The sequence below is a fragment of the Rhamphochromis longiceps genome, linkage group LG8 (genome assembly GCF_057381845.1).
Source record: "Rhamphochromis longiceps isolate RC_006_pf linkage group LG8, R_longiceps_female_GT1.1, whole genome shotgun sequence".
Taxonomy (NCBI): domain Eukaryota; kingdom Metazoa; phylum Chordata; class Actinopteri; order Cichliformes; family Cichlidae; genus Rhamphochromis; species Rhamphochromis longiceps.
This window is the reverse complement of record NC_140564.1, coordinates 33,154,348-33,178,356: the sequence shown is the minus strand read 5'-3', so window position 1 is coordinate 33,178,356 and position 24,009 is coordinate 33,154,348. Positions and strand designations below refer to the sequence as shown.

The 24,009-nt window shown below is 46.4% G+C and overlaps 40 non-coding genes across 40 annotated transcripts; 12 read left to right on the top strand and 28 right to left on the bottom strand.

Moving 5' to 3' along the window:
• Positions 1-300: 300 nt before the first annotated feature.
• trnav-aac (transfer RNA valine (anticodon AAC)) lies at positions 301-373 on the bottom strand. The gene has a single exon. It is a non-coding gene; the product is annotated as a tRNA-Val (tRNA).
• Positions 374-895: 522 nt separating this feature from the next.
• Positions 896-967, bottom strand: trnad-guc (transfer RNA aspartic acid (anticodon GUC)). Its single transcript has one exon. It is a non-coding gene; the product is annotated as a tRNA-Asp (tRNA).
• Positions 968-1,664: 697 nt separating this feature from the next.
• On the bottom strand, positions 1,665-1,737 carry trnav-cac (transfer RNA valine (anticodon CAC)). Its single transcript has one exon. It is a non-coding gene; the product is annotated as a tRNA-Val (tRNA).
• A 745-nt stretch (positions 1,738-2,482) lies between these two features.
• Positions 2,483-2,554, top strand: trnaq-cug (transfer RNA glutamine (anticodon CUG)). The gene has a single exon. It is a non-coding gene; the product is annotated as a tRNA-Gln (tRNA).
• Positions 2,555-3,028: 474 nt separating this feature from the next.
• trnav-cac (transfer RNA valine (anticodon CAC)) lies at positions 3,029-3,101 on the bottom strand. Its single transcript has one exon. It is a non-coding gene; the product is annotated as a tRNA-Val (tRNA).
• A 614-nt stretch (positions 3,102-3,715) lies between these two features.
• On the bottom strand, positions 3,716-3,788 carry trnav-cac (transfer RNA valine (anticodon CAC)). Its single transcript has one exon. It is a non-coding gene; the product is annotated as a tRNA-Val (tRNA).
• A 745-nt stretch (positions 3,789-4,533) lies between these two features.
• On the top strand, positions 4,534-4,605 carry trnaq-cug (transfer RNA glutamine (anticodon CUG)). Its single transcript has one exon. It is a non-coding gene; the product is annotated as a tRNA-Gln (tRNA).
• A 474-nt stretch (positions 4,606-5,079) lies between these two features.
• trnav-cac (transfer RNA valine (anticodon CAC)) lies at positions 5,080-5,152 on the bottom strand. Its single transcript has one exon. It is a non-coding gene; the product is annotated as a tRNA-Val (tRNA).
• Positions 5,153-5,766: 614 nt separating this feature from the next.
• On the bottom strand, positions 5,767-5,839 carry trnav-cac (transfer RNA valine (anticodon CAC)). Its single transcript has one exon. It is a non-coding gene; the product is annotated as a tRNA-Val (tRNA).
• Positions 5,840-6,584: 745 nt separating this feature from the next.
• On the top strand, positions 6,585-6,656 carry trnaq-cug (transfer RNA glutamine (anticodon CUG)). Its single transcript has one exon. It is a non-coding gene; the product is annotated as a tRNA-Gln (tRNA).
• Positions 6,657-7,130: 474 nt separating this feature from the next.
• On the bottom strand, positions 7,131-7,203 carry trnav-aac (transfer RNA valine (anticodon AAC)). Its single transcript has one exon. It is a non-coding gene; the product is annotated as a tRNA-Val (tRNA).
• A 522-nt stretch (positions 7,204-7,725) lies between these two features.
• trnad-guc (transfer RNA aspartic acid (anticodon GUC)) lies at positions 7,726-7,797 on the bottom strand. Its single transcript has one exon. It is a non-coding gene; the product is annotated as a tRNA-Asp (tRNA).
• A 151-nt stretch (positions 7,798-7,948) lies between these two features.
• On the top strand, positions 7,949-8,020 carry trnaq-cug (transfer RNA glutamine (anticodon CUG)). The gene has a single exon. It is a non-coding gene; the product is annotated as a tRNA-Gln (tRNA).
• A 474-nt stretch (positions 8,021-8,494) lies between these two features.
• Positions 8,495-8,567, bottom strand: trnav-cac (transfer RNA valine (anticodon CAC)). The gene has a single exon. It is a non-coding gene; the product is annotated as a tRNA-Val (tRNA).
• Positions 8,568-9,181: 614 nt separating this feature from the next.
• Positions 9,182-9,254, bottom strand: trnav-cac (transfer RNA valine (anticodon CAC)). The gene has a single exon. It is a non-coding gene; the product is annotated as a tRNA-Val (tRNA).
• Positions 9,255-9,999: 745 nt separating this feature from the next.
• Positions 10,000-10,071, top strand: trnaq-cug (transfer RNA glutamine (anticodon CUG)). The gene has a single exon. It is a non-coding gene; the product is annotated as a tRNA-Gln (tRNA).
• Positions 10,072-10,545: 474 nt separating this feature from the next.
• On the bottom strand, positions 10,546-10,618 carry trnav-cac (transfer RNA valine (anticodon CAC)). Its single transcript has one exon. It is a non-coding gene; the product is annotated as a tRNA-Val (tRNA).
• A 614-nt stretch (positions 10,619-11,232) lies between these two features.
• trnav-cac (transfer RNA valine (anticodon CAC)) lies at positions 11,233-11,305 on the bottom strand. The gene has a single exon. It is a non-coding gene; the product is annotated as a tRNA-Val (tRNA).
• A 745-nt stretch (positions 11,306-12,050) lies between these two features.
• trnaq-cug (transfer RNA glutamine (anticodon CUG)) lies at positions 12,051-12,122 on the top strand. Its single transcript has one exon. It is a non-coding gene; the product is annotated as a tRNA-Gln (tRNA).
• A 474-nt stretch (positions 12,123-12,596) lies between these two features.
• On the bottom strand, positions 12,597-12,669 carry trnav-cac (transfer RNA valine (anticodon CAC)). Its single transcript has one exon. It is a non-coding gene; the product is annotated as a tRNA-Val (tRNA).
• A 614-nt stretch (positions 12,670-13,283) lies between these two features.
• Positions 13,284-13,356, bottom strand: trnav-aac (transfer RNA valine (anticodon AAC)). The gene has a single exon. It is a non-coding gene; the product is annotated as a tRNA-Val (tRNA).
• A 522-nt stretch (positions 13,357-13,878) lies between these two features.
• On the bottom strand, positions 13,879-13,950 carry trnad-guc (transfer RNA aspartic acid (anticodon GUC)). The gene has a single exon. It is a non-coding gene; the product is annotated as a tRNA-Asp (tRNA).
• A 151-nt stretch (positions 13,951-14,101) lies between these two features.
• trnaq-cug (transfer RNA glutamine (anticodon CUG)) lies at positions 14,102-14,173 on the top strand. Its single transcript has one exon. It is a non-coding gene; the product is annotated as a tRNA-Gln (tRNA).
• A 474-nt stretch (positions 14,174-14,647) lies between these two features.
• trnav-cac (transfer RNA valine (anticodon CAC)) lies at positions 14,648-14,720 on the bottom strand. Its single transcript has one exon. It is a non-coding gene; the product is annotated as a tRNA-Val (tRNA).
• A 614-nt stretch (positions 14,721-15,334) lies between these two features.
• trnav-cac (transfer RNA valine (anticodon CAC)) lies at positions 15,335-15,407 on the bottom strand. The gene has a single exon. It is a non-coding gene; the product is annotated as a tRNA-Val (tRNA).
• A 745-nt stretch (positions 15,408-16,152) lies between these two features.
• trnaq-cug (transfer RNA glutamine (anticodon CUG)) lies at positions 16,153-16,224 on the top strand. The gene has a single exon. It is a non-coding gene; the product is annotated as a tRNA-Gln (tRNA).
• A 474-nt stretch (positions 16,225-16,698) lies between these two features.
• trnav-cac (transfer RNA valine (anticodon CAC)) lies at positions 16,699-16,771 on the bottom strand. Its single transcript has one exon. It is a non-coding gene; the product is annotated as a tRNA-Val (tRNA).
• A 614-nt stretch (positions 16,772-17,385) lies between these two features.
• trnav-cac (transfer RNA valine (anticodon CAC)) lies at positions 17,386-17,458 on the bottom strand. Its single transcript has one exon. It is a non-coding gene; the product is annotated as a tRNA-Val (tRNA).
• Positions 17,459-18,203: 745 nt separating this feature from the next.
• trnaq-cug (transfer RNA glutamine (anticodon CUG)) lies at positions 18,204-18,275 on the top strand. The gene has a single exon. It is a non-coding gene; the product is annotated as a tRNA-Gln (tRNA).
• Positions 18,276-18,749: 474 nt separating this feature from the next.
• On the bottom strand, positions 18,750-18,822 carry trnav-cac (transfer RNA valine (anticodon CAC)). The gene has a single exon. It is a non-coding gene; the product is annotated as a tRNA-Val (tRNA).
• Positions 18,823-19,436: 614 nt separating this feature from the next.
• On the bottom strand, positions 19,437-19,509 carry trnav-aac (transfer RNA valine (anticodon AAC)). Its single transcript has one exon. It is a non-coding gene; the product is annotated as a tRNA-Val (tRNA).
• A 522-nt stretch (positions 19,510-20,031) lies between these two features.
• On the bottom strand, positions 20,032-20,103 carry trnad-guc (transfer RNA aspartic acid (anticodon GUC)). The gene has a single exon. It is a non-coding gene; the product is annotated as a tRNA-Asp (tRNA).
• Positions 20,104-20,254: 151 nt separating this feature from the next.
• trnaq-cug (transfer RNA glutamine (anticodon CUG)) lies at positions 20,255-20,326 on the top strand. The gene has a single exon. It is a non-coding gene; the product is annotated as a tRNA-Gln (tRNA).
• Positions 20,327-20,800: 474 nt separating this feature from the next.
• Positions 20,801-20,873, bottom strand: trnav-aac (transfer RNA valine (anticodon AAC)). Its single transcript has one exon. It is a non-coding gene; the product is annotated as a tRNA-Val (tRNA).
• Positions 20,874-21,395: 522 nt separating this feature from the next.
• Positions 21,396-21,467, bottom strand: trnad-guc (transfer RNA aspartic acid (anticodon GUC)). Its single transcript has one exon. It is a non-coding gene; the product is annotated as a tRNA-Asp (tRNA).
• A 151-nt stretch (positions 21,468-21,618) lies between these two features.
• Positions 21,619-21,690, top strand: trnaq-cug (transfer RNA glutamine (anticodon CUG)). Its single transcript has one exon. It is a non-coding gene; the product is annotated as a tRNA-Gln (tRNA).
• A 474-nt stretch (positions 21,691-22,164) lies between these two features.
• On the bottom strand, positions 22,165-22,237 carry trnav-cac (transfer RNA valine (anticodon CAC)). Its single transcript has one exon. It is a non-coding gene; the product is annotated as a tRNA-Val (tRNA).
• A 614-nt stretch (positions 22,238-22,851) lies between these two features.
• Positions 22,852-22,924, bottom strand: trnav-aac (transfer RNA valine (anticodon AAC)). Its single transcript has one exon. It is a non-coding gene; the product is annotated as a tRNA-Val (tRNA).
• A 522-nt stretch (positions 22,925-23,446) lies between these two features.
• Positions 23,447-23,518, bottom strand: trnad-guc (transfer RNA aspartic acid (anticodon GUC)). The gene has a single exon. It is a non-coding gene; the product is annotated as a tRNA-Asp (tRNA).
• Positions 23,519-23,669: 151 nt separating this feature from the next.
• trnaq-cug (transfer RNA glutamine (anticodon CUG)) lies at positions 23,670-23,741 on the top strand. The gene has a single exon. It is a non-coding gene; the product is annotated as a tRNA-Gln (tRNA).
• Positions 23,742-24,009: the final 268 nt, after the last annotated feature.

The window sequence follows — 24,009 nt, the reverse complement described above, 5'->3', positions numbered from 1 at the left end:
AAGTCCTGTGCAGGCCACCTAGAGCCAGTCATTTCCAAGAGCTTAGTCTGTGCCTCCATCTTCAGGAAATATAGCGACTGGAGATTTGTTGATTTGTGTGAAGTCTGTGGAGTTTGCAGAAATTTGGGCCATAGAAAACTCTTTAGCAAGACGAGCATCCAAAGGTTACAGATGTCAGAGACCTGAACCAGATTTGAGTACTTTCTCTTGTCTGTGTCCCAAACAGCAGTAGAACCCCACAAGTTCAAGCAGTGCCTGCAGTCAGACACTTTTATATCAGGACGCATAAGCAAAGACGCATGCTTCCGCCCGGTTTCGGACCGGGGACCTTTCGCGTGTTAGGCGAACGTGATAACCACTACACTACGGAAACTGAGCTTGCGTACCCCGTAGTAATTAAAGGAGCATTTCAATGCTTTCTTACATTTGTGGACTTTTATGACAGATCATGTAGGACTATTGAGAAGGAGGGAACTCCCATTTGTGTCATTCTTCAAGCACTCCCCCACTTATGGCTGTATTGACAATGCAAATTGTGATCTCAAGATTGCATCTCTTGTCATGGGAGCTGATCTTCTGGTTGACAAGCTCTTTGATGTCCTTTGTTTGGCTAGCACACAATCTACAGAAGACAAGACCAAGAAACTTATTTGTCAGTAGGGACGCACGTAAAACAGAGAAAACGCTGCACAAGCAGTGTTCTCTTGGACTAGCATCTCTTCTGATGGGAGCTCTTTCTGAGAAGACCTTTTCGACTTGTGAGCGCACAGGTGGAATTCATGTTTCTTCAAGCCCATTATAGGACTAGATTATTAGATTGACTAGGATCTGGTGTGCGATTAAGGTGTGTGTGGTCATTGCAGGTAAAAGGCAGAACAGAGAAGGAAAATGCTCACTCCCCGTCGGGGAATCGAACCCCGGTCTTCCGCGTGACAGGCGGAGATACTGTCCACTATACTAACGAGGACCTCTGAAGCAGTGCAATGGTCACGTCAAGCTGCGATTCGCAGCAGGTATGACAGGTAAAATTTGGCTGGCCGTGTAGAAATCCCCATCGGTTTACCAGGAACTACACTTTTATGCCTGTTTGACACAGATCTTTTGTGTGCTTCAGGCAGGGATCCATGGTGTAATGGTTAGCACTCTGGACTCTGAATCCAGCGATCTGAGTTCAAGTCTCAATGGAACCTCATTTGGCTTTCTAGCACTTTGCTCCACAGGTACATTAGCATTAGCACACGCTAGCATAAGAATCTAGTCAGTTATAGAGCAAGTTAGTGGCCCAGTCAGTTCCACTCCTCTTGTGTTGGCTGATCTCATCTGCACATGGTCTTCATGCTGCACCAAACCTCGCTCATGCTCTTCTGCTGCACTTTCCACTTCAGCTTCCTGCTGTATCGTTCATTAGCCACCTTGACTCAAGTCAACTTTTCCTCTTGCACTCTTCCCACTTCCAATCCCTTTGCCACCTCTGAAGGCCCCGATCTTCTTCTTGACAAGCTCTTTGATGTCCTTTGTTTGGCTAGCACACAACCTACAGAAGACAAAACCAAGAGACTTAATTCTCAATAGGGATGCAAGTAAAACAGAGAAAATGCTGGACAAGCAGAGTTGTCTAAAGAGTGAACATCAATTCCCTTGTGACCAAAGAAGGAAAAGACCCATGTTTCCACCCGGTTTCGGACCGGGGACCTTTCGCGTGTGAGGCGAACGTGATAAACACTACACTACGGAAACTGAGCTTGCTTACCCCGTAGTAATTAAAGGAGCATTTCAATGCTTTCTTACATTTGTGGACTTTTATGACATATCATGTAGGACTATTGAGAAGGAGGGAACTCCCATTTGTGTCATTCTTCAAGCACTCCCCCACTTATGGCTGTATTGACAATGCAAATTGTGATCTCAAGATTGCATCTCTTGTCATGGGAGCTGATCTTCTGGTTGACAAGCTCTTTGATGTCCTTTGTTTGGCTAGCACACAATCTACAGAAGACAAGACCAAGAAACTTATTTGTCAGTAGGGACGCACGTAAAACAGAGAAAACGCTGCACAAGCAGTGTTCTCTTGGACTAGCATCTCTTCTGATGGGAGCTCTTTCTGAGAAGACCTTTTCGACTTGTGAGCGCACAGGTGGAATTCATGTTTCTTCAAGCCCATTATAGGACTAGATTATTAGATTGACTAGGATCTGGTGTGCGATTAAGGTGTGTGTGGTCATTGCAGGTAAAAGGGAGAACAGAGAAGGAAACTGCTCACTCCCCGTCGGGGAATCGAACCCCGGTCTGCCGCGTGACAGGCGGAGATACTGTCCACTATACTAACGAGGACCTCTGAAGCAGTGCAATGGTCACGTCAAGCTGCGATTCGCAGCAGGTATGACAGGTAAAATTTGGCTGGCCGTGTAGAAATCCCCATCGGTTTACCAGGAACTACACTTTTATGCCTGTTTGACACAGATCTTTTGTGTGCTTCAGGCAGGGTTCCATGGTGTAATGGTTAGCACTCTGGACTCTGAATCCAGCGATCTGAGTTCAAGTCTCAGTGGAACCTCATTTGGCTTTCTAGCACTTTGCTCCACAGGTACATTAGCATTAGCACACGCTAGCATAAGAATCTAGTCAGTTAAAGAGCAAGTTAGTGGCCCAGTCAGTTCCACTCCTCTTGTGTTGGCTGATCTCATCTGCACATGGTCTTCATGCTGCACCAAACCTCGCTCATTCTCTTCTGCTGCACTTTCCACTTCAGCTTCCTGCTGTATCGTTCATTAGCCACCTTGACTCAAGTCAACTTTTCCTCTTGCACTCTTCCCACTTCCAATCCCTTTGCTACCTCTGAAGGGCCCGATCTTCTTCTTGACAAGCTCTTTGATGTCCTTTGTTTGGCTAGCACACAACCTACAGAAGACAAAACCAAGAGACTTAATTCTCAATAGGGATGCAAGTAAAACAGAGAAAATGCTGGACAAGCAGAGTTGTCTAAAGAGTGAATATCAATTCCCTTGTAACCAAAGAAGGAAAAGACCCATGTTTCCGCCCGGTTTCGGACCGGGGACCTTTCGCGTGTGAGGCGAACGTGATAACCACTACACTACGGAAACCCCGAAAGACAGCTTGTTTGGCTTTCCAATGTGTCTCACTGAGTAATCTCGCACTCTGACAAATTTGGTGACATGTTCCTATCATGGCCTTGAAGTAAAAGGAGCCATGGAGAAGAGACAGACGCACTCTAGCAAGGAGTCTGAACTGTAGTCTCCATGTTAGGCTCACTTAAACTTTGGACATTTAGGAGTTCACTAAAGCAAGCACAGCTCAACATATGCTGCCCTAAGAACCCCAGAACCTCTGGCAGCAGAACTGTTGCCTAAAGCGCCCATTTGTTTCATTGCCTTGGGCATTGGCTGAAAATAGGCCCAAGTCCTGTGCAGGCCACCTAGAGCCAGTCATTTCCAAGAGCTTAGTCTGTGCCTCCATCTTCAGGAAATATAGCGACTGGAGATTTGTTGATTTGTGTGAAGTCTGTGGAGTTTGCAGAAATTTGGGCCATAGACAACTCTTTAGCAAGACGAGCATCCAAAGGTTACAGATGTCAGAGACCTGAACCAGATTTGAGTACTTTCTCTTGTCTGTGTCCCAAACAGCAGTAGAACCCCACAAGTTCAAGCAGTGCCTGCAGTCAGACACTTTTATATCAGGACGCATAAGCAAAGACGCATGCTTCCGCCCGGTTTCGGACCGGGGACCTTTCGCGTGTGAGGCGAACGTGATAACCACTACACTACGGAAACTGAGCTTGCGTACCCCGTAGTAATTAAAGGAGCATTTCAATGCTTTCTTACATTTGTGGACTTTTATGACATATCATGTAGGACTATTGAGAAGGAGGGAACTCCCATTTGTGTCATTCTTCAAGCACTCCCCCACTTATGGCTGTATTGACAATGCAAATTGTGATCTCAAGATTGCATCTCTTGTCATGGGAGCTGATCTTCTGGTTGACAAGCTCTTTGATGTCCTTTGTTTGGCTAGCACACAATCTACAGAAGACAAGACCAAGAAACTTATTTGTCAGTAGGGACGCACGTAAAACAGAGAAAACGCTGCACAAGCAGTGTTCTCTTGGACTAGCATCTCTTCTGATGGGAGCTCTTTCTGAGAAGACCTTTTCGACTTGTGAGCGCACAGGTGGAATTCATGTTTCTTCAAGCCCATTATAGGACTAGATTATTAGATTGACTAGGATCTGGTGTGCGATTAAGGTGTGTGTGGTCATTGCAGGTAAAAGGGAGAACAGAGAAGGAAACTGCTCACTCCCCGTCGGGGAATCGAACCCCGGTCTGCCGCGTGACAGGCGGAGATACTGTCCACTATACTAACGAGGACCTCTGAAGCAGTGCAATGGTCACGTCAAGCTGCGATTCGCAGCAGGTATGACAGGTAAAATTTGGCTGGCCGTGTAGAAATCCCCATCGGTTTACCAGGAACTACACTTTTATGCCTGTTTGACACAGATCTTTTGTGTGCTTCAGGCAGGGTTCCATGGTGTAATGGTTAGCACTCTGGACTCTGAATCCAGCGATCTGAGTTCAAGTCTCAGTGGAACCTCATTTGGCTTTCTAGCACTTTGCTCCACAGGTACATTAGCATTAGCACACGCTAGCATAAGAATCTAGTCAGTTAAAGAGCAAGTTAGTGGCCCAGTCAGTTCCACTCCTCTTGTGTTGGCTGATCTCATCTGCACATGGTCTTCATGCTGCACCAAACCTCGCTCATTCTCTTCTGCTGCACTTTCCACTTCAGCTTCCTGCTGTATCGTTCATTAGCCACCTTGACTCAAGTCAACTTTTCCTCTTGCACTCTTCCCACTTCCAATCCCTTTGCTACCTCTGAAGGGCCCGATCTTCTTCTTGACAAGCTCTTTGATGTCCTTTGTTTGGCTAGCACACAACCTACAGAAGACAAAACCAAGAGACTTAATTCTCAATAGGGATGCAAGTAAAACAGAGAAAATGCTGGACAAGCAGAGTTGTCTAAAGAGTGAATATCAATTCCCTTGTAACCAAAGAAGGAAAAGACCCATGTTTCCGCCCGGTTTCGGACCGGGGACCTTTCGCGTGTGAGGCGAACGTGATAACCACTACACTACGGAAACCCCGAAAGACAGCTTGTTTGGCTTTCCAATGTGTCTCACTGAGTAATCTCGCACTCTGACAAATTTGGTGACATGTTCCTATCATGGCCTTGAAGTAAAAGGAGCCATGGAGAAGAGACAGACGCACTCTAGCAAGGAGTCTGAACTGTAGTCTCCATGTTAGGCTCACTTAAACTTTGGACATTTAGGAGTTCACTAAAGCAAGCACAGCTCAACATATGCTGCCCTAAGAACCCCAGAACCTCTGGCAGCAGAACTGTTGCCTAAAGCGCCCATTTGTTTCATTGCCTTGGGCATTGGCTGAAAATAGGCCCAAGTCCTGTGCAGGCCACCTAGAGCCAGTCATTTCCAAGAGCTTAGTCTGTGCCTCCATCTTCAGGAAATATAGCGACTGGAGATTTGTTGATTTGTGTGAAGTCTGTGGAGTTTGCAGAAATTTGGGCCATAGACAACTCTTTAGCAAGACGAACATCCAAAGGTTACAGATGTCAGAGACCTGAACCAGATTTGAGTACTTTCTCTTGTCTGTGTCCCAAACAGCAGTAGAACCCCACAAGTTCAAGCAGTGCCTGCAGTCAGACACTTTTATATCAGGACGCATAAGCAAAGACGCATGCTTCCGCCCGGTTTCGGACCGGGGACCTTTCGCGTGTGAGGCGAACGTGATAAACACTACACTACGGAAACTGAGCTTGCGTACCCCGTAGTAATTAAAGGAGCATTTCAATGCTTTCTTACATTTGTGGACTTTTATGACATATCATGTAGGACTATTGAGAAGGAGGGAACTCCCATTTGTGTCATTCTTCAAGCACTCCCCCACTTATGGCTGTATTGACAATGCAAATTGTGATCTCAAGATTGCATCTCTTGTCATGGGAGCTGATCTTCTGGTTGACAAGCTCTTTGATGTCCTTTGTTTGGCTAGCACACAATCTACAGAAGACAAGACCAAGAAACTTATTTGTCAGTAGGGACGCACGTAAAACAGAGAAAACGCTGCACAAGCAGTGTTCTCTTGGACTAGCATCTCTTCTGATGGGAGCTCTTTCTGAGAAGACCTTTTCGACTTGTGAGCGCACAGGTGGAATTCATGTTTCTTCAAGCCCATTATAGGACTAGATTATTAGATTGACTAGGATCTGGTGTGCGATTAAGGTGTGTGTGGTCATTGCAGGTAAAAGGGAGAACAGAGAAGGAAACTGCTCACTCCCCGTCGGGGAATCGAACCCCGGTCTGCCGCGTGACAGGCGGAGATACTGTCCACTATACTAACGAGGACCTCTGAAGCAGTGCAATGGTCACGTCAAGCTGCGATTCGCAGCAGGTATGACAGGTAAAATTTGGCTGGCCGTGTAGAAATCCCCATCGGTTTACCAGGAACTACACTTTTATGCCTGTTTGACACAGATCTTTTGTGTGCTTCAGGCAGGGTTCCATGGTGTAATGGTTAGCACTCTGGACTCTGAATCCAGCGATCTGAGTTCAAGTCTCAGTGGAACCTCATTTGGCTTTCTAGCACTTTGCTCCACAGGTACATTAGCATTAGCACACGCTAGCATAAGAATCTAGTCAGTTGAAGAGCAAGTTAGTGGCCCAGTCAGTTCCACTCCTCTTGTGTTGGCTGATCTCATCTGCACATGGTCTTCATGCTGCACCAAACCTCGCTCATGCTCTTCTGCTGCACTTTCCACTTCAGCTTCCTGCTGTATCGTTCATTAGCCACCTTGACTCAAGTCAACTTTTCCTCTTGCACTCTTCCCACTTCCAATCCCTTTGCCACCTCTGAAGGCCCCGATCTTCTTCTTGACAAGCTCTTTGATGTCCTTTGTTTGGCTAGCACACAACCTACAGAAGACAAAACCAAGAGACTTAATTCTCAATAGGGATGCAAGTAAAACAGAGAAAATGCTGGACAAGCAGAGTTGTCTAAAGAGTGAACATCAATTCCCTTGTGACCAAAGAAGGAAAAGACCCATGTTTCCACCCGGTTTCGGACCGGGGACCTTTCGCGTGTTAGGCGAACGTGATAACCACTACACTACGGAAACTGAGCTTGCATACCCCGTAGTAATTAAAGGAGCATTTCAATGCTTTCTTACATTTGTGGACTTTTATAACAGATCATGTAGGACTATTGAGAAGGCGGGAACTCCCATTTGTGTCATTCTTCAAGCACTCCCCCACTTATGGCTGTATTGACAATGCAAATTGTGATCTCAAGATTGCATCTCTTGTCATGGGAGCTGATCTTCTGGTTGACAAGCTCTTTGATGTCCTTTGTTTGGCTAGCACACAATCTACAGAAGACAAGACCAAGAAACTTATTTGTCAGTAGGGACGCACGTAAAACAGAGAAAACGCTGCACAAGCAGTGTTCTCTTGGACTAGCATATCTTCTGATGGGAGCTCTTTCTGAGAAGACCTTTTCGACTTGTGAGCGCACAGGTGGAATTCATGTTTCTTCAAGCCCATTATAGGACTAGATTATTAGATTGACTAGGATCTGGTGTGCGATTAAGGTGTGTGTGGTCATTGCAGGTAAAAGGGAGAACAGAGAAGGAAACTGCTCACTCCCCGTCGGGGAATCGAACCCCGGTCTTCCGCGTGACAGGCGGAGATACTGTCCACTATACTAACGAGGACCTCTGAAGCAGTGCAATGGTCACGTCAAGCTGCGATTCGCAGCAGGTATGACAGGTAAAATTTGGCTGGCCGTGTAGAAATCCCCATCGGTTTACCAGGAACTACACTTTTATGCCTGTTTGACACAGATCTTTTGTGTGCTTCAGGCAGGGTTCCATGGTGTAATGGTTAGCACTCTGGACTCTGAATCCAGCGATCTGAGTTCAAGTCTCAGTGGAACCTCATTTGGCTTTCTAGCACTTTGCTCCACAGGTACATTAGCATTAGCACACGCTAGCATAAGAATCTAGTCAGTTAAAGAGCAAGTTAGTGGCCCAGTCAGTTCCACTCCTCTTGTGTTGGCTGATCTCATCTGCACATGGTCTTCATGCTGCACCAAACCTCGCTCATTCTCTTCTGCTGCACTTTCCACTTCAGCTTCCTGCTGTATCGTTCATTAGCCACCTTGACTCAAGTCAACTTTTCCTCTTGCACTCTTCCCACTTCCAATCCCTTTGCTACCGCTGAAGGGCCCGATCTTCTTCTTGACAAGCTCTTTGATGTCCTTTGTTTGGCTAGCACACAACCTACAGAAGACAAAACCAAGAGACTTAATTCTCAATAGGGATGCAAGTAAAACAGAGAAAATGCTGGACAAGCAGAGTTGTCTAAAGAGTGAATATCAATTCCCTTGTAACCAAAGAAGGAAAAGACCCATGTTTCCGCCCGGTTTCGGACCGGGGACCTTTCGCGTGTGAGGCGAACGTGATAACCACTACACTACGGAAACCCCGAAAGACAGCTTGTTTGGCTTTCCAATGTGTCTCACTGAGTAATCTCGCACTCTGACAAATTTGGTGACATGTTCCTATCATGGCCTTGAAGTAAAAGGAGCCATGGAGAAGAGACAGACGCACTCTAGCAAGGAGTCTGAACTGTAGTCTCCATGTTAGGCTCACTTAAACTTTGGACATTTAGGAGTTCACTAAAGCAAGCACAGCTCAACATATGCTGCCCTAAGAACCCCAGAACCTCTGGCAGCAGAACTGTTGCCTAAAGCGCCCATTTGTTTCATTGCCTTGGGCATTGGCTGAAAATAGGCCCAAGTCCTGTGCAGGCCACCTAGAGCCAGTCATTTCCAAGAGCTTAGTCTGTGCCTCCATCTTCAGGAAATATAGCGACTGGAGATTTGTTGATTTGTGTGAAGTCTGTGGAGTTTGCAGAAATTTGGGCCATAGACAACTCTTTAGCAAGACGAGCATCCAAAGGTTACAGATGTCAGAGACCTGAACCAGATTTGAGTACTTTCTCTTGTCTGTGTCCCAAACAGCAGTAGAACCCCACAAGTTCAAGCAGTGCCTGCAGTCAGACACTTTTATATCAGGACGCATAAGCAAAGACGCATGCTTCCGCCCGGTTTCGGACCGGGGACCTTTCGCGTGTGAGGCGAACGTGATAACCACTACACTACGGAAACTGAGCTTGCGTACCCCGTAGTAATTAAAGGAGCATTTCAATGCTTTCTTACATTTGTGGACTTTTATGACATATCATGTAGGACTATTGAGAAGGAGGGAACTCCCATTTGTGTCATTCTTCAAGCACTCCCCCACTTATGGCTGTATTGACAATGCAAATTGTGATCTCAAGATTGCATCTCTTGTCATGGGAGCTGATCTTCTGGTTGACAAGCTCTTTGATGTCCTTTGTTTGGCTAGCACACAATCTACAGAAGACAAGACCAAGAAACTTATTTGTCAGTAGGGACGCACGTAAAACAGAGAAAACGCTGCACAAGCAGTGTTCTCTTGGACTAGCATCTCTTCTGATGGGAGCTCTTTCTGAGAAGACCTTTTCGACTTGTGAGCGCACAGGTGGAATTCATGTTTCTTCAAGCCCATTATAGGACTAGATTATTAGATTGACTAGGATCTGGTGTGCGATTAAGGTGTGTGTGGTCATTGCAGGTAAAAGGGAGAACAGAGAAGGAAACTGCTCACTCCCCGTCGGGGAATCGAACCCCGGTCTGCCGCGTGACAGGCGGAGATACTGTCCACTATACTAACGAGGACCTCTGAAGCAGTGCAATGGTCACGTCAAGCTGCGATTCGCAGCAGGTATGACAGGTAAAATTTGGCTGGCCGTGTAGAAATCCCCATCGGTTTACCAGGAACTACACTTTTATGCCTGTTTGACACAGATCTTTTGTGTGCTTCAGGCAGGGTTCCATGGTGTAATGGTTAGCACTCTGGACTCTGAATCCAGCGATCTGAGTTCAAGTCTCAGTGGAACCTCATTTGGCTTTCTAGCACTTTGCTCCACAGGTACATTAGCATTAGCACACGCTAGCATAAGAATCTAGTCAGTTGAAGAGCAAGTTAGTGGCCCAGTCAGTTCCACTCCTCTTGTGTTGGCTGATCTCATCTGCACATGGTCTTCATGCTGCACCAAACCTCGCTCATTCTCTTCTGCTGCACTTTCCACTTCAGCTTCCTGCTGTATCGTTCATTAGCCACCTTGACTCAAGTCAACTTTTCCTCTTGCACTCTTCCCACTTCCAATCCCTTTGCTACCGCTGAAGGGCCCGATCTTCTTCTTGACAAGCTCTTTGATGTCCTTTGTTTGGCTAGCACACAACCTACAGAAGACAAAACCAAGAGACTTAATTCTCAATAGGGATGCAAGTAAAACAGAGAAAATGCTGGACAAGCAGAGTTGTCTAAAGAGTGAATATCAATTCCCTTGTAACCAAAGAAGGAAAAGACCCATGTTTCCGCCCGGTTTCGGACCGGGGACCTTTCGCGTGTGAGGCGAACGTGATAACCACTACACTACAGAAACCCCGAAAGACAGCTTGTTTGGCTTTCCAATGTGTCTCACTGAGTAATCTCGCACTCTGACAAATTTGGTGACATGTTCCTATCATGGCCTTGAAGTAAAAGGAGCCATGGAGAAGAGACAGACGCACTCTAGCAAGGAGTCTGAACTGTAGTCTCCATGTTAGGCTCACTTAAACTTTGGACATTTAGGAGTTCACTAAAGCAAGCACAGCTCAACATATGCTGCCCTAAGAACCCCAGAACCTCTGGCAGCAGAACTGTTGCCTAAAGCGCCCATTTGTTTCATTGCCTTGGGCATTGGCTGAAAATAGGCCCAAGTCCTGTGCAGGCCACCTAGAGCCAGTCATTTCCAAGAGCTTAGTCTGTGCCTCCATCTTCAGGAAATATAGCGACTGGAGATTTGTTGATTTGTGTGAAGTCTGTGGAGTTTGCAGAAATTTGGGCCATAGACAACTCTTTAGCAAGACGAGCATCCAAAGGTTACAGATGTCAGAGACCTGAACCAGATTTGAGTACTTTCTCTTGTCTGTGTCCCAAACAGCAGTAGAACCCCACAAGTTCAAGCAGTGCCTGCAGTCAGACACTTTTATATCAGGACGCATAAGCAAAGACGCATGCTTCCGCCCGGTTTCGGACCGGGGACCTTTCGCGTGTGAGGCGAACGTGATAACCACTACACTACGGAAACTGAGCTTGCGTACCCCGTAGTAATTAAAGGAGCATTTCAATGCTTTCTTACATTTGTGGACTTTTATGACATATCATGTAGGACTATTGAGAAGGAGGGAACTCCCATTTGTGTCATTCTTCAAGCACTCCCCCACTTATGGCTGTATTGACAATGCAAATTGTGATCTCAAGATTGCATCTCTTGTCATGGGAGCTGATCTTCTGGTTGACAAGCTCTTTGATGTCCTTTGTTTGGCTAGCACACAATCTACAGAAGACAAGACCAAGAAACTTATTTGTCAGTAGGGACGCACGTAAAACAGAGAAAACGCTGCACAAGCAGTGTTCTCTTGGACTAGCATCTCTTCTGATGGGAGCTCTTTCTGAGAAGACCTTTTCGACTTGTGAGCGCACAGGTGGAATTCATGTTTCTTCAAGCCCATTATAGGACTAGATTATTAGATTGACTAGGATCTGGTGTGCGATTAAGGTGTGTGTGGTCATTGCAGGTAAAAGGGAGAACAGAGAAGGAAACTGCTCACTCCCCGTCGGGGAATCGAACCCCGGTCTGCCGCGTGACAGGCGGAGATACTGTCCACTATACTAACGAGGACCTCTGAAGCAGTGCAATGGTCACGTCAAGCTGCGATTCGCAGCAGGTATGACAGGTAAAATTTGGCTGGCCGTGTAGAAATCCCCATCGGTTTACCAGGAACTACACTTTTATGCCTGTTTGACACAGATCTTTTGTGTGCTTCAGGCAGGGTTCCATGGTGTAATGGTTAGCACTCTGGACTCTGAATCCAGCGATCTGAGTTCAAGTCTCAGTGGAACCTCATTTGGCTTTCTAGCACTTTGCTCCACAGGTACATTAGCATTAGCACACGCTAGCATAAGAATCTAGTCAGTTGAAGAGCAAGTTAGTGGCCCAGTCAGTTCCACTCCTCTTGTGTTGGCTGATCTCATCTGCACATGGTCTTCATGCTGCACCAAACCTCGCTCATTCTCTTCTGCTGCACTTTCCACTTCAGCTTCCTGCTGTATCGTTCATTAGCCACCTTGACTCAAGTCAACTTTTCCTCTTGCACTCTTCCCACTTCCAATCCCTTTGCCACCTCTGAAGGCCCCGATCTTCTTCTTGACAAGCTCTTTGATGTCCTTTGTTTGGCTAGCACACAACCTACAGAAGACAAAACCAAGAGACTTAATTCTCAATAGGGATGCAAGTAAAACAGAGAAAATGCTGGACAAGCAGAGTTGTCTAAAGAGTGAATATCAATTCCCTTGTAACCAAAGAAGGAAAAGACCCATGTTTCCACCCGGTTTCGGACCGGGGACCTTTCGCGTGTGAGGCGAACGTGATAACCACTACACTACGGAAACCCCGAAAGACAGCTTGTTTGGCTTTCCAATGTGTCTCACTGAGTAATCTCGCACTCTGACAAATTTGGTGACATGTTCCTATCATGGCCTTGAAGTAAAAGGAGCCATGGAGAAGAGACAGACGCACTCTAGCAAGGAGTCTGAACTGTAGTCTCCATGTTAGGCTCACTTAAACTTTGGACATTTAGGAGTTCACTAAAGCAAGCACAGCTCAACATATGCTGCCCTAAGAACCCCAGAACCTCTGGCAGCAGAACTGTTGCCTAAAGCGCCCATTTGTTTCATTGCCTTGGGCATTGGCTGAAAATAGGCCCAAGTCCTGTGCAGGCCACCTAGAGCCAGTCATTTCCAAGAGCTTAGTCTGTGCCTCCATCTTCAGGAAATATAGCGACTGGAGATTTGTTGATTTGTGTGAAGTCTGTGGAGTTTGCAGAAATTTGGGCCATAGACAACTCTTTAGCAAGACGAGCATCCAAAGGTTACAGATGTCAGAGACCTGAACCAGATTTGAGTACTTTCTCTTGTCTGTGTCCCAAACAGCAGTAGAACCCCACAAGTTCAAGCAGTGCCTGCAGTCAGACACTTTTATATCAGGACGCATAAGCAAAGACGCATGCTTCCGCCCAGTTTCGGACCGGGGACCTTTCGCGTGTTAGGCGAACGTGATAACCACTACACTACGGAAACTGAGCTTGCATACCCCGTAGTAATTAAAGGAGCATTTCAATGCTTTCTTACATTTGTGGACTTTTATAACAGATCATGTAGGACTATTGAGAAGGCGGGAACTCCCATTTGTGTCATTCTTCAAGCACTCCCCCACTTATGGCTGTATTGACAATGCAAATTGTGATCTCAAGATTGCATCTCTTGTCATGGGAGCTGATCTTCTGGTTGACAAGCTCTTTGATGTCCTTTGTTTGGCTAGCACACAATCTACAGAAGACAAGACCAAGAAACTTATTTGTCAGTAGGGACGCACGTAAAACAGAGAAAACGCTGCACAAGCAGTGTTCTCTTGGACTAGCATATCTTCTGATGGGAGCTCTTTCTGAGAAGACCTTTTCGACTTGTGAGCGCACAGGTGGAATTCATGTTTCTTCAAGCCCATTATAGGACTAGATTATTAGATTGACTAGGATCTGGTGTGCGATTAAGGTGTGTGTGGTCATTGCAGGTAAAAGGGAGAACAGAGAAGGAAACTGCTCACTCCCCGTCGGGGAATCGAACCCCGGTCTTCCGCGTGACAGGCGGAGATACTGTCCACTATACTAACGAGGACCTCTGAAGCAGTGCAATGGTCACGTCAAGCTGCGATTCGCAGCAGGTATGACAGGTAAAATTTGGCTGGCCGTGTAGAAATCCCCATCGGTTTACCAGGAACTACACTTTTATGCCTGTTTGACACAGATCTTTTGTGTGCTTCAGGCAGGGTTCCATGGTGTAATGGTTAGCACTCTGGACTCTGAATCCAGCGATCTGAGTTCAAGTCTCAGTGGAACCTCATTTGGCTTTCTAGCACTTTGCTCCACAGGTACATTAGCATTAGCACACGCTAGCATAAGAATCTAGTCAGTTAAAGAGCAAGTTAGTGGCCCAGTCAGTTCCACTCCTCTTGTGTTGGCTGATCTCATCTGCACATGGTCTTCATGCTGCACCAAACCTCGCTCATTCTCTTCTGCTGCACTTTCCACTTCAGCTTCCTGCTGTATCGTTCATTAGCCACCTTGACTCAAGTCAACTTTTCCTCTTGCACTCTTCCCACTTCCAATCCCTTTGCTACCTCTGAAGGGCCCGATCTTCTTCTTGACAAGCTCTTTGATGTCCTTTGTTTGGCTAGCACACAACCTACAGAAGACAAAACCAAGAGACTTAATTCTCAATAGGGATGCAAGTAAAACAGAGAAAATGCTGGACAAGCAGAGTTGTCTAAAGAGTGAATATCAATTCCCTTGTAACCAAAGAAGGAAAAGACCCATGTTTCCGCCCGGTTTCGGACCGGGGACCTTTCGCGTGTGAGGCGAACGTGATAACCACTACACTACGGAAACCCCGAAAGACAGCTTGTTTGGCTTTCCAATGTGTCTCACTGAGTAATCTCGCACTCTGACAAATTTGGTGACATGTTCCTATCATGGCCTTGAAGTAAAAGGAGCCATGGAGAAGAGACAGACGCACTCTAGCAAGGAGTCTGAACTGTAGTCTCCATGTTAGGCTCACTTAAACTTTGGACATTTAGGAGTTCACTAAAGCAAGCACAGCTCAACATATGCTGCCCTAAGAACCCCAGAACCTCTGGCAGCAGAACTGTTGCCTAAAGCGCCCATTTGTTTCATTGCCTTGGGCATTGGCTGAAAATAGGCCCAAGTCCTGTGCAGGCCACCTAGAGCCAGTCATTTCCAAGAGCTTAGTCTGTGCCTCCATCTTCAGGAAATATAGCGACTGGAGATTTGTTGATTTGTGTGAAGTCTGTGGAGTTTGCAGAAATTTGGGCCATAGACAACTCTTTAGCAAGACGAGCATCCAAAGGTTACAGATGTCAGAGACCTGAACCAGATTTGAGTACTTTCTCTTGTCTGTGTCCCAAACAGCAGTAGAACCCCACAAGTTCAAGCAGTGCCTGCAGTCAGACACTTTTATATCAGGACGCATAAGCAAAGACGCATGCTTCCGCCCGGTTTCGGACCGGGGACCTTTCGCGTGTGAGGCGAACGTGATAACCACTACACTACGGAAACTGAGCTTGCGTACCCCGTAGTAATTAAAGGAGCATTTCAATGCTTTCTTACATTTGTGGACTTTTATGACATATCATGTAGGACTATTGAGAAGGAGGGAACTCCCATTTGTGTCATTCTTCAAGCACTCCCCCACTTATGGCTGTATTGACAATGCAAATTGTGATCTCAAGATTGCATCTCTTGTCATGGGAGCTGATCTTCTGGTTGACAAGCTCTTTGATGTCCTTTGTTTGGCTAGCACACAATCTACAGAAGACAAGACCAAGAAACTTATTTGTCAGTAGGGACGCACGTAAAACAGAGAAAACGCTGCACAAGCAGTGTTCTCTTGGACTAGCATCTCTTCTGATGGGAGCTCTTTCTGAGAAGACCTTTTCGACTTGTGAGCGCACAGGTGGAATTCATGTTTCTTCAAGCCCATTATAGGACTAGATTATTAGATTGACTAGGATCTGGTGTGCGATTAAGGTGTGTGTGGTCATTGCAGGTAAAAGGGAGAACAGAGAAGGAAACTGCTCACTCCCCGTCGGGGAATCGAACCCCGGTCTGCCGCGTGACAGGCGGAGATACTGTCCACTATACTAACGAGGACCTCTGAAGCAGTGCAATGGTCACGTCAAGCTGCGATTCGCAGCAGGTATGACAGGTAAAATTTGGCTGGCCGTGTAGAAATCCCCATCGGTTTACCAGGAACTACACTTTTATGCCTGTTTGACACAGATCTTTTGTGTGCTTCAGGCAGGGTTCCATGGTGTAATGGTTAGCACTCTGGACTCTGAATCCAGCGATCTGAGTTCAAGTCTCAGTGGAACCTCATTTGGCTTTCTAGCACTTTGCTCCACAGGTACATTAGCATTAGCACACGCTAGCATAAGAATCTAGTCAGTTGAAGAGCAAGTTAGTGGCCCAGTCAGTTCCACTCCTCTTGTGTTGGCTGATCTCATCTGCACATGGTCTTCATGCTGCACCAAACCTCGCTCATGCTCTTCTGCTGCACTTTCCACTTCAGCTTCCTGCTGTATCGTTCATTAGCCACCTTGACTCAAGTCAACTTTTCCTCTTGCACTCTTCCCACTTCCAATCCCTTTGCCACCTCTGAAGGCCCCGATCTTCTTCTTGACAAGCTCTTTGATGTCCTTTGTTTGGCTAGCACACAACCTACAGAAGACAAAACCAAGAGACTTAATTCTCAATAGGGATGCAAGTAAAACAGAGAAAATGCTGGACAAGCAGAGTTGTCTAAAGAGTGAATATCAATTCCCTTGTAACCAAAGAAGGAAAAGACCCATGTTTCCACCCGGTTTCGGACCGGGGACCTTTCGCGTGTGAGGCGAACGTGATAACCACTACACTACGGAAACCCCGAAAGACAGCTTGTTTGGCTTTCCAATGTGTCTCACTGAGTAATCTCGCACTCTGACAAATTTGGTGACATGTTCCTATCATGGCCTTGAAGTAAAAGGAGCCATGGAGAAGAGACAGACGCACTCTAGCAAGGAGTCTGAACTGTAGTCTCCATGTTAGGCTCACTTAAACTTTGGACATTTAGGAGTTCACTAAAGCAAGCACAGCTCAACATATGCTGCCCTAAGAACCCCAGAACTTCTGGCAGCAGAACTGTTGCCTAAAGCGCCCATTTGTTTCATTGCCTTGGGCATTGGCTGAAAATAGGCCCAAGTCCTGTGCAGGCCACCTAGAGCCAGTCATTTCCAAGAGCTTAGTCTGTGCCTCCATCTTCAGGAAATATAGCGACTGGAGATTTGTTGATTTGTGTGAAGTCTGTGGAGTTTGCAGAAATTTGGGCCATAGACAACTCTTTAGCAAGACGAGCATCCAAAGGTTACAGATGTCAGAGACCTGAACCAGATTTGAGTACTTTCTCTTGTCTGTGTCCCAAACAGCAGTAGAACCCCACAAGTTCAAGCAGTGCCTGCAGTCAGACACTTTTATATCAGGACGCATAAGCAAAGACGCATGCTTCCGCCCGGTTTCGGACCGGGGACCTTTCGCGTGTGAGGCAAACGTGATAACCACTACACTACGGAAACTGAGCTTGCGTACCCCGTAGTAATTAAAGGAGCATTTCAATGCTTTCTTACATTTGTGGACTTTTATGACATATCATGTAGGACTATTGAGAAGGAGGGAACTCCCATTTGTGTCATTCTTCAAGCACTCCCCCACTTATGGCTGTATTGACAATGCAAATTGTGATCTCAAGATTGCATCTCTTGTCATGGGAGCTGATCTTCTGGTTGACAAGCTCTTTGATGTCCTTTGTTTGGCTAGCACACAATCTACAGAAGACAAGACCAAGAAACTTATTTGTCAGTAGGGACGCACGTAAAACAGAGAAAACGCTGCACAAGCAGTGTTCTCTTGGACTAGCATCTCTTCTGATGGGAGCTCTTTCTGAGAAGACCTTTTCGACTTGTGAGCGCACAGGTGGAATTCATGTTTCTTCAAGCCCATTATAGGACTAGATTATTAGATTGACTAGGATCTGGTGTGCGATTAAGGTGTGTGTGGTCATTGCAGGTAAAAGGGAGAACAGAGAAGGAAACTGCTCACTCCCCGTCGGGGAATCGAACCCCGGTCTGCCGCGTGACAGGCGGAGATACTGTCCACTATACTAACGAGGACCTCTGAAGCAGTGCAATGGTCACGTCAAGCTGCGATTCGCAGCAGGTATGACAGGTAAAATTTGGCTGGCCGTGTAGAAATCCCCATCGGTTTACCAGGAACTACACTTTTATGCCTGTTTGACACAGATCTTTTGTGTGCTTCAGGCAGGGTTCCATGGTGTAATGGTTAGCACTCTGGACTCTGAATCCAGCGATCTGAGTTCAAGTCTCAGTGGAACCTCATTTGGCTTTCTAGCACTTTGCTCCACAGGTACATTAGCATTAGCACACGCTAGCATAAGAATCTAGTCAGTTGAAGAGCAAGTTAGTGGCCCAGTCAGTTCCACTCCTCTTGTGTTGGCTGATCTCATCTGCACATGGTCTTCATGCTGCACCAAACCTCGCTCATGCTCTTCTGCTGCACTTTCCACTTCAGCTTCCTGCTGTATCGTTCATTAGCCACCTTGACTCAAGTCAACTTTTCCTCTTGCACTCTTCCCACTTCCAATCCCTTTGCCACCTCTGAAGGCCCCGATCTTCTTCTTGACAAGCTCTTTGATGTCCTTTGTTTGGCTAGCACACAACCTACAGAAGACAAAACCAAGAGACTTAATTCTCAATAGGGATGCAAGTAAAACAGAGAAAATGCTGGACAAGCAGAGTTGTCTAAAGAGTGAATATCAATTCCCTTGTAACCAAAGAAGGAAAAGACCCATGTTTCCACCCGGTTTCGGACCGGGGACCTTTCGCGTGTGAGGCGAACGTGATAACCACTACACTACGGAAACCCCGAAAGACAGCTTGTTTGGCTTTCCAATGTGTCTCACTGAGTAATCTCGCACTCTGACAAATTTGGTGACATGTTCCTATCATGGCCTTGAAGTAAAAGGAGCCATGGAGAAGAGACAGACGCACTCTAGCAAGGAGTCTGAACTGTAGTCTCCATGTTAGGCTCACTTAAACTTTGGACATTTAGGAGTTCACTAAAGCAAGCACAGCTCAACATATGCTGCCCTAAGAACCCCAGAACCTCTGGCAGCAGAACTGTTGCCTAAAGCGCCCATTTGTTTCATTGCCTTGGGCATTGGCTGAAAATAGGCCCAAGTCCTGTGCAGGCCACCTAGAGCCAGTCATTTCCAAGAGCTTAGTCTGTGCCTCCATCTTCAGGAAATATAGCGACTGGAGATTTGTTGATTTGTGTGAAGTCTGTGGAGTTTGCAGAAATTTGGGCCATAGACAACTCTTTAGCAAGACGAGCATCCAAAGGTTACAGATGTCAGAGACCTGAACCAGATTTGAGTACTTTCTCTTGTCTGTGTCCCAAACAGCAGTAGAACCCCACAAGTTCAAGCAGTGCCTGCAGTCAGACACTTTTATATCAGGACGCATAAGCAAAGACGCATGCTTCCGCCCGGTTTCGGACCGGGGACCTTTCGCGTGTTAGGCGAACGTGATAACCACTACACTACGGAAACTGAGCTTGCGTACCCCGTAGTAATTAAAGGAGCATTTCAATGCTTTCTTACATTTGTGGACTTTTATGACAGATCATGTAGGACTATTGAGAAGGAGGGAACTCCCATTTGTGTCATTCTTCAAGCACTCCCCCACTTATGGCTGTATTGACAATGCAAATTGTGATCTCAAGATTGCATCTCTTGTCATGGGAGCTGATCTTCTGGTTGACAAGCTCTTTGATGTCCTTTGTTTGGCTAGCACACAATCTACAGAAGACAAGACCAAGAAACTTATTTGTCAGTAGGGACGCACGTAAAACAGAGAAAACGCTGCACAAGCAGTGTTCTCTTGGACTAGCATCTCTTCTGATGGGAGCTCTTTCTGAGAAGACCTTTTCGACTTGTGAGCGCAAAGGTGGAATTCATGTTTCTTCAAGCCCATTATAGGACTAGATTATTAGATTGACTAGGATCTGGTGTGCGATTAAGGTGTGTGTGGTCATTGCAGGTAAAAGGCAGAACAGAGAAGGAAAATGCTCACTCCCCGTCGGGGAATCGAACCCCGGTCTTCCGCGTGACAGGCGGAGATACTGTCCACTATACTAACGAGGACCTCTGAAGCAGTGCAATGGTCACGTCAAGCTGCGATTCGCAGCAGGTATGACAGGTAAAATTTGGCTGGCCGTGTAGAAATCCCCATCGGTTTACCAGGAACTACACTTTTATGCCTGTTTGACACAGATCTTTTGTGTGCTTCAGGCAGGGATCCATGGTGTAATGGTTAGCACTCTGGACTCTGAATCCAGCGATCTGAGTTCAAGTCTCAGTGGAACCTCATTTGGCTTTCTAGCACTTTGCTCCACAGGTACATTAGCATTAGCACACGCTAGCATAAGAATCTAGTCAGTTATAGAGCAAGTTAGTGGCCCAGTCAGTTCCACTCCTCTTGTGTTGGCTGATCTCATCTGCACATGGTCTTCATGCTGCACCAAACCTCGCTCATTCTCTTCTGCTGCACTTTCCACTTCAGCTTCCTGCTGTATCGTTCATTAGCCACCTTGACTCAAGTCAACTTTTCCTCTTGCACTCTTCCCACTTCCAATCCCTTTGCCACCTCTGAAGGCCCCGATCTTCTTCTTGACAAGCTCTTTGATGTCCTTTGTTTGGCTAGCACACAACCTACAGAAGACAAAACCAAGAGACTTAATTCTCAATAGGGATGCAAGTAAAACAGAGAAAATGCTGGACAAGCAGAGTTGTCTAAAGAGTGAACATCAATTCCCTTGTGACCAAAGAAGGAAAAGACCCATGTTTCCACCCGGTTTCGGACCGGGGACCTTTCGCGTGTTAGGCGAACGTGATAACCACTACACTACGGAAACTGAGCTTGCGTACCCCGTAGTAATTAAAGGAGCATTTCAATGCTTTCTTACATTTGTGGACTTTTATGACAGATCATGTAGGACTATTGAGAAGGAGGGAACTCCCATTTGTGTCATTCTTCAAGCACTCCCCCACTTATGGCTGTATTGACAATGCAAATTGTGATCTCAAGATTGCATCTCTTGTCATGGGAGCTGATCTTCTGGTTGACAAGCTCTTTGATGTCCTTTGTTTGGCTAGCACACAATCTACAGAAGACAAGACCAAGAAACTTATTTGTCAGTAGGGACGCACGTAAAACAGAGAAAACGCTGCACAAGCAGTGTTCTCTTGGACTAGCATATCTTCTGATGGGAGCTCTTTCTGAGAAGACCTTTTCGACTTGTGAGCGCACAGGTGGAATTCATGTTTCTTCAAGCCCATTATAGGACTAGATTATTAGATTGACTAGGATCTGGTGTGCGATTAAGGTGTGTGTGGTCATTGCAGGTAAAAGGGAGAACAGAGAAGGAAACTGCTCACTCCCCGTCGGGGAATCGAACCCCGGTCTTCCGCGTGACAGGCGGAGATACTGTCCACTATACTAACGAGGACCTCTGAAGCAGTGCAATGGTCACGTCAAGCTGCGATTCGCAGCAGGTATGACAGGTAAAATTTGGCTGGCCGTGTAGAAATCCCCATCGGTTTACCAGGAACTACACTTTTATGCCTGTTTGACACAGATCTTTTGTGTGCTTCAGGCAGGGTTCCATGGTGTAATGGTTAGCACTCTGGACTCTGAATCCAGCGATCTGAGTTCAAGTCTCAGTGGAACCTCATTTGGCTTTCTAGCACTTTGCTCCACAGGTACATTAGCATTAGCACACGCTAGCATAAGAATCTAGTCAGTTAAAGAGCAAGTTAGTGGCCCAGTCAGTTCCACTCCTCTTGTGTTGGCTGATCTCATCTGCACATGGTCTTCATGCTGCACCAAACCTCGCTCATTCTCTTCTGCTGCACTTTCCACTTCAGCTTCCTGCTGTATCGTTCATTAGCCACCTTGACTCAAGTCAACTTTTCCTCTTGCACTCTTCCCACTTCCAATCCCTTTGCTACCTCTGAAGGGCCCGATCTTCTTCTTGACAAGCTCTTTGATGTCCTTTGTTTGGCTAGCACACAACCTACAGAAGACAAAACCAAGAGACTTAATTCTCAATAGGGATGCAAGTAAAACAGAGAAAATGCTGGACAAGCAGAGTTGTCTAAAGAGTGAATATCAATTCCCTTGTAACCAAAGAAGGAAAAGACCCATGTTTCCGCCCGGTTTCGGACCGGGGACCTTTCGCGTGTGAGGCGAACGTGATAACCACTACACTACGGAAACCCCGAAAGACAGCTTGTTTGGCTTTCCAATGTGTCTCACTGAGTAATCTCGCACTCTGACAAATTTGGTGACATGTTCCTATCATGGCCTTGAAGTAAAAGGAGCCATGGAGAAGAGACAGACGCACTCTAGCAAGGAGTCTGAACTGTAGTCTCCATGTTAGGCTCACTTAAACTTTGGACATTTAGGAGTTCACTAAAGCAAGCACAGCTCAACATATGCTGCCCTAAGAACCCCAGAACCTCTGGCAGCAGAACTGTTGCCTAAAGCGCCCATTTGTTTCATTGCCTTGGGCATTGGCTGAAAATAGGCCCAAGTCCTGTGCAGGCCACCTAGAGCCAGTCATTTCCAAGAGCTTAGTCTGTGCCTCCATCTTCAGGAAATATAGCGACTGGAGATTTGTTGATTTGTGTGAAGTCTGTGGAGTTTGCAGAAATTTGGGCCATAGACAACTCTTTAGCAAGACGAGCATCCAAAGGTTACAGATGTCAGAGACCTGAACCAGATTTGAGTACTTTCTCTTGTCTGTGTCCCAAACAGCAGTAGAACCCCACAAGTTCAAGCAGTGCCTGCAGTCAGACACTTTTATATCAGGACGCATAAGCAAAGACCCATGTTTCCACCCGGTTTCGGACCGGGGACCTTTCGCGTGTTAGGCGAACGTGATAACCACTACACTACGGAAACTGAGCTTGCGTACCCCGTAGTAATTAAAGGAGCATTTCAATGCTTTCTTACATTTGTGGACTTTTATGACAGATCATGTAGGACTATTGAGAAGGAGGGAACTCCCATTTGTGTCATTCTTCAAGCACTCCCCCACTTATGGCTGTATTGACAATGCAAATTGTGATCTCAAGATTGCATCTCTTGTCATGGGAGCTGATCTTCTGGTTGACAAGCTCTTTGATGTCCTTTGTTTGGCTAGCACACAATCTACAGAAGACAAGACCAAGAAACTTATTTGTCAGTAGGGACGCACGTAAAACAGAGAAAACGCTGCACAAGCAGTGTTCTCTTGGACTAGCATCTCTTCTGATGGGAGCTCTTTCTGAGAAGACCTTTTCGACTTGTGAGCGCAAAGGTGGAATTCATGTTTCTTCAAGCCCATTATAGGACTAGATTATTAGATTGACTAGGATCTGGTGTGCGATTAAGGTGTGTGTGGTCATTGCAGGTAAAAGGCAGAACAGAGAAGGAAAATGCTCACTCCCCGTCGGGGAATCGAACCCCGGTCTTCCGCGTGACAGGCGGAGATACTGTCCACTATACTAACGAGGACCTCTGAAGCAGTGCAATGGTCACGTCAAGCTGCGATTCGCAGCAGGTATGACAGGTAAAATTTGGCTGGCCGTGTAGAAATCCCCATCGGTTTACCAGGAACTACACTTTTATGCCTGTTTGACACAGATCTTTTGTGTGCTTCAGGCAGGGTTCCATGGTGTAATGGTTAGCACTCTGGACTCTGAATCCAGCGATCTGAGTTCAAGTCTCAGTGGAACCTCATTTGGCTTTCTAGCACTTTGCTCCACAGGTACATTAGCATTAGCACACGCTAGCATAAGAATCTAGTCAGTTAAAGAGCAAGTTAGTGGCCCAGTCAGTTCCACTCCTCTTGTGTTGGCTGATCTCATCTGCACATGGTCTTCATGCTGCACCAAACCTCGCTCATTCTCTTCTGCTGCACTTTCCACTTCAGCTTCCTGCTGTATCGTTCATTAGCCACCTTGACTCAAGTCAACTTTTCCTCTTGCACTCTTCCCACTTCCAAT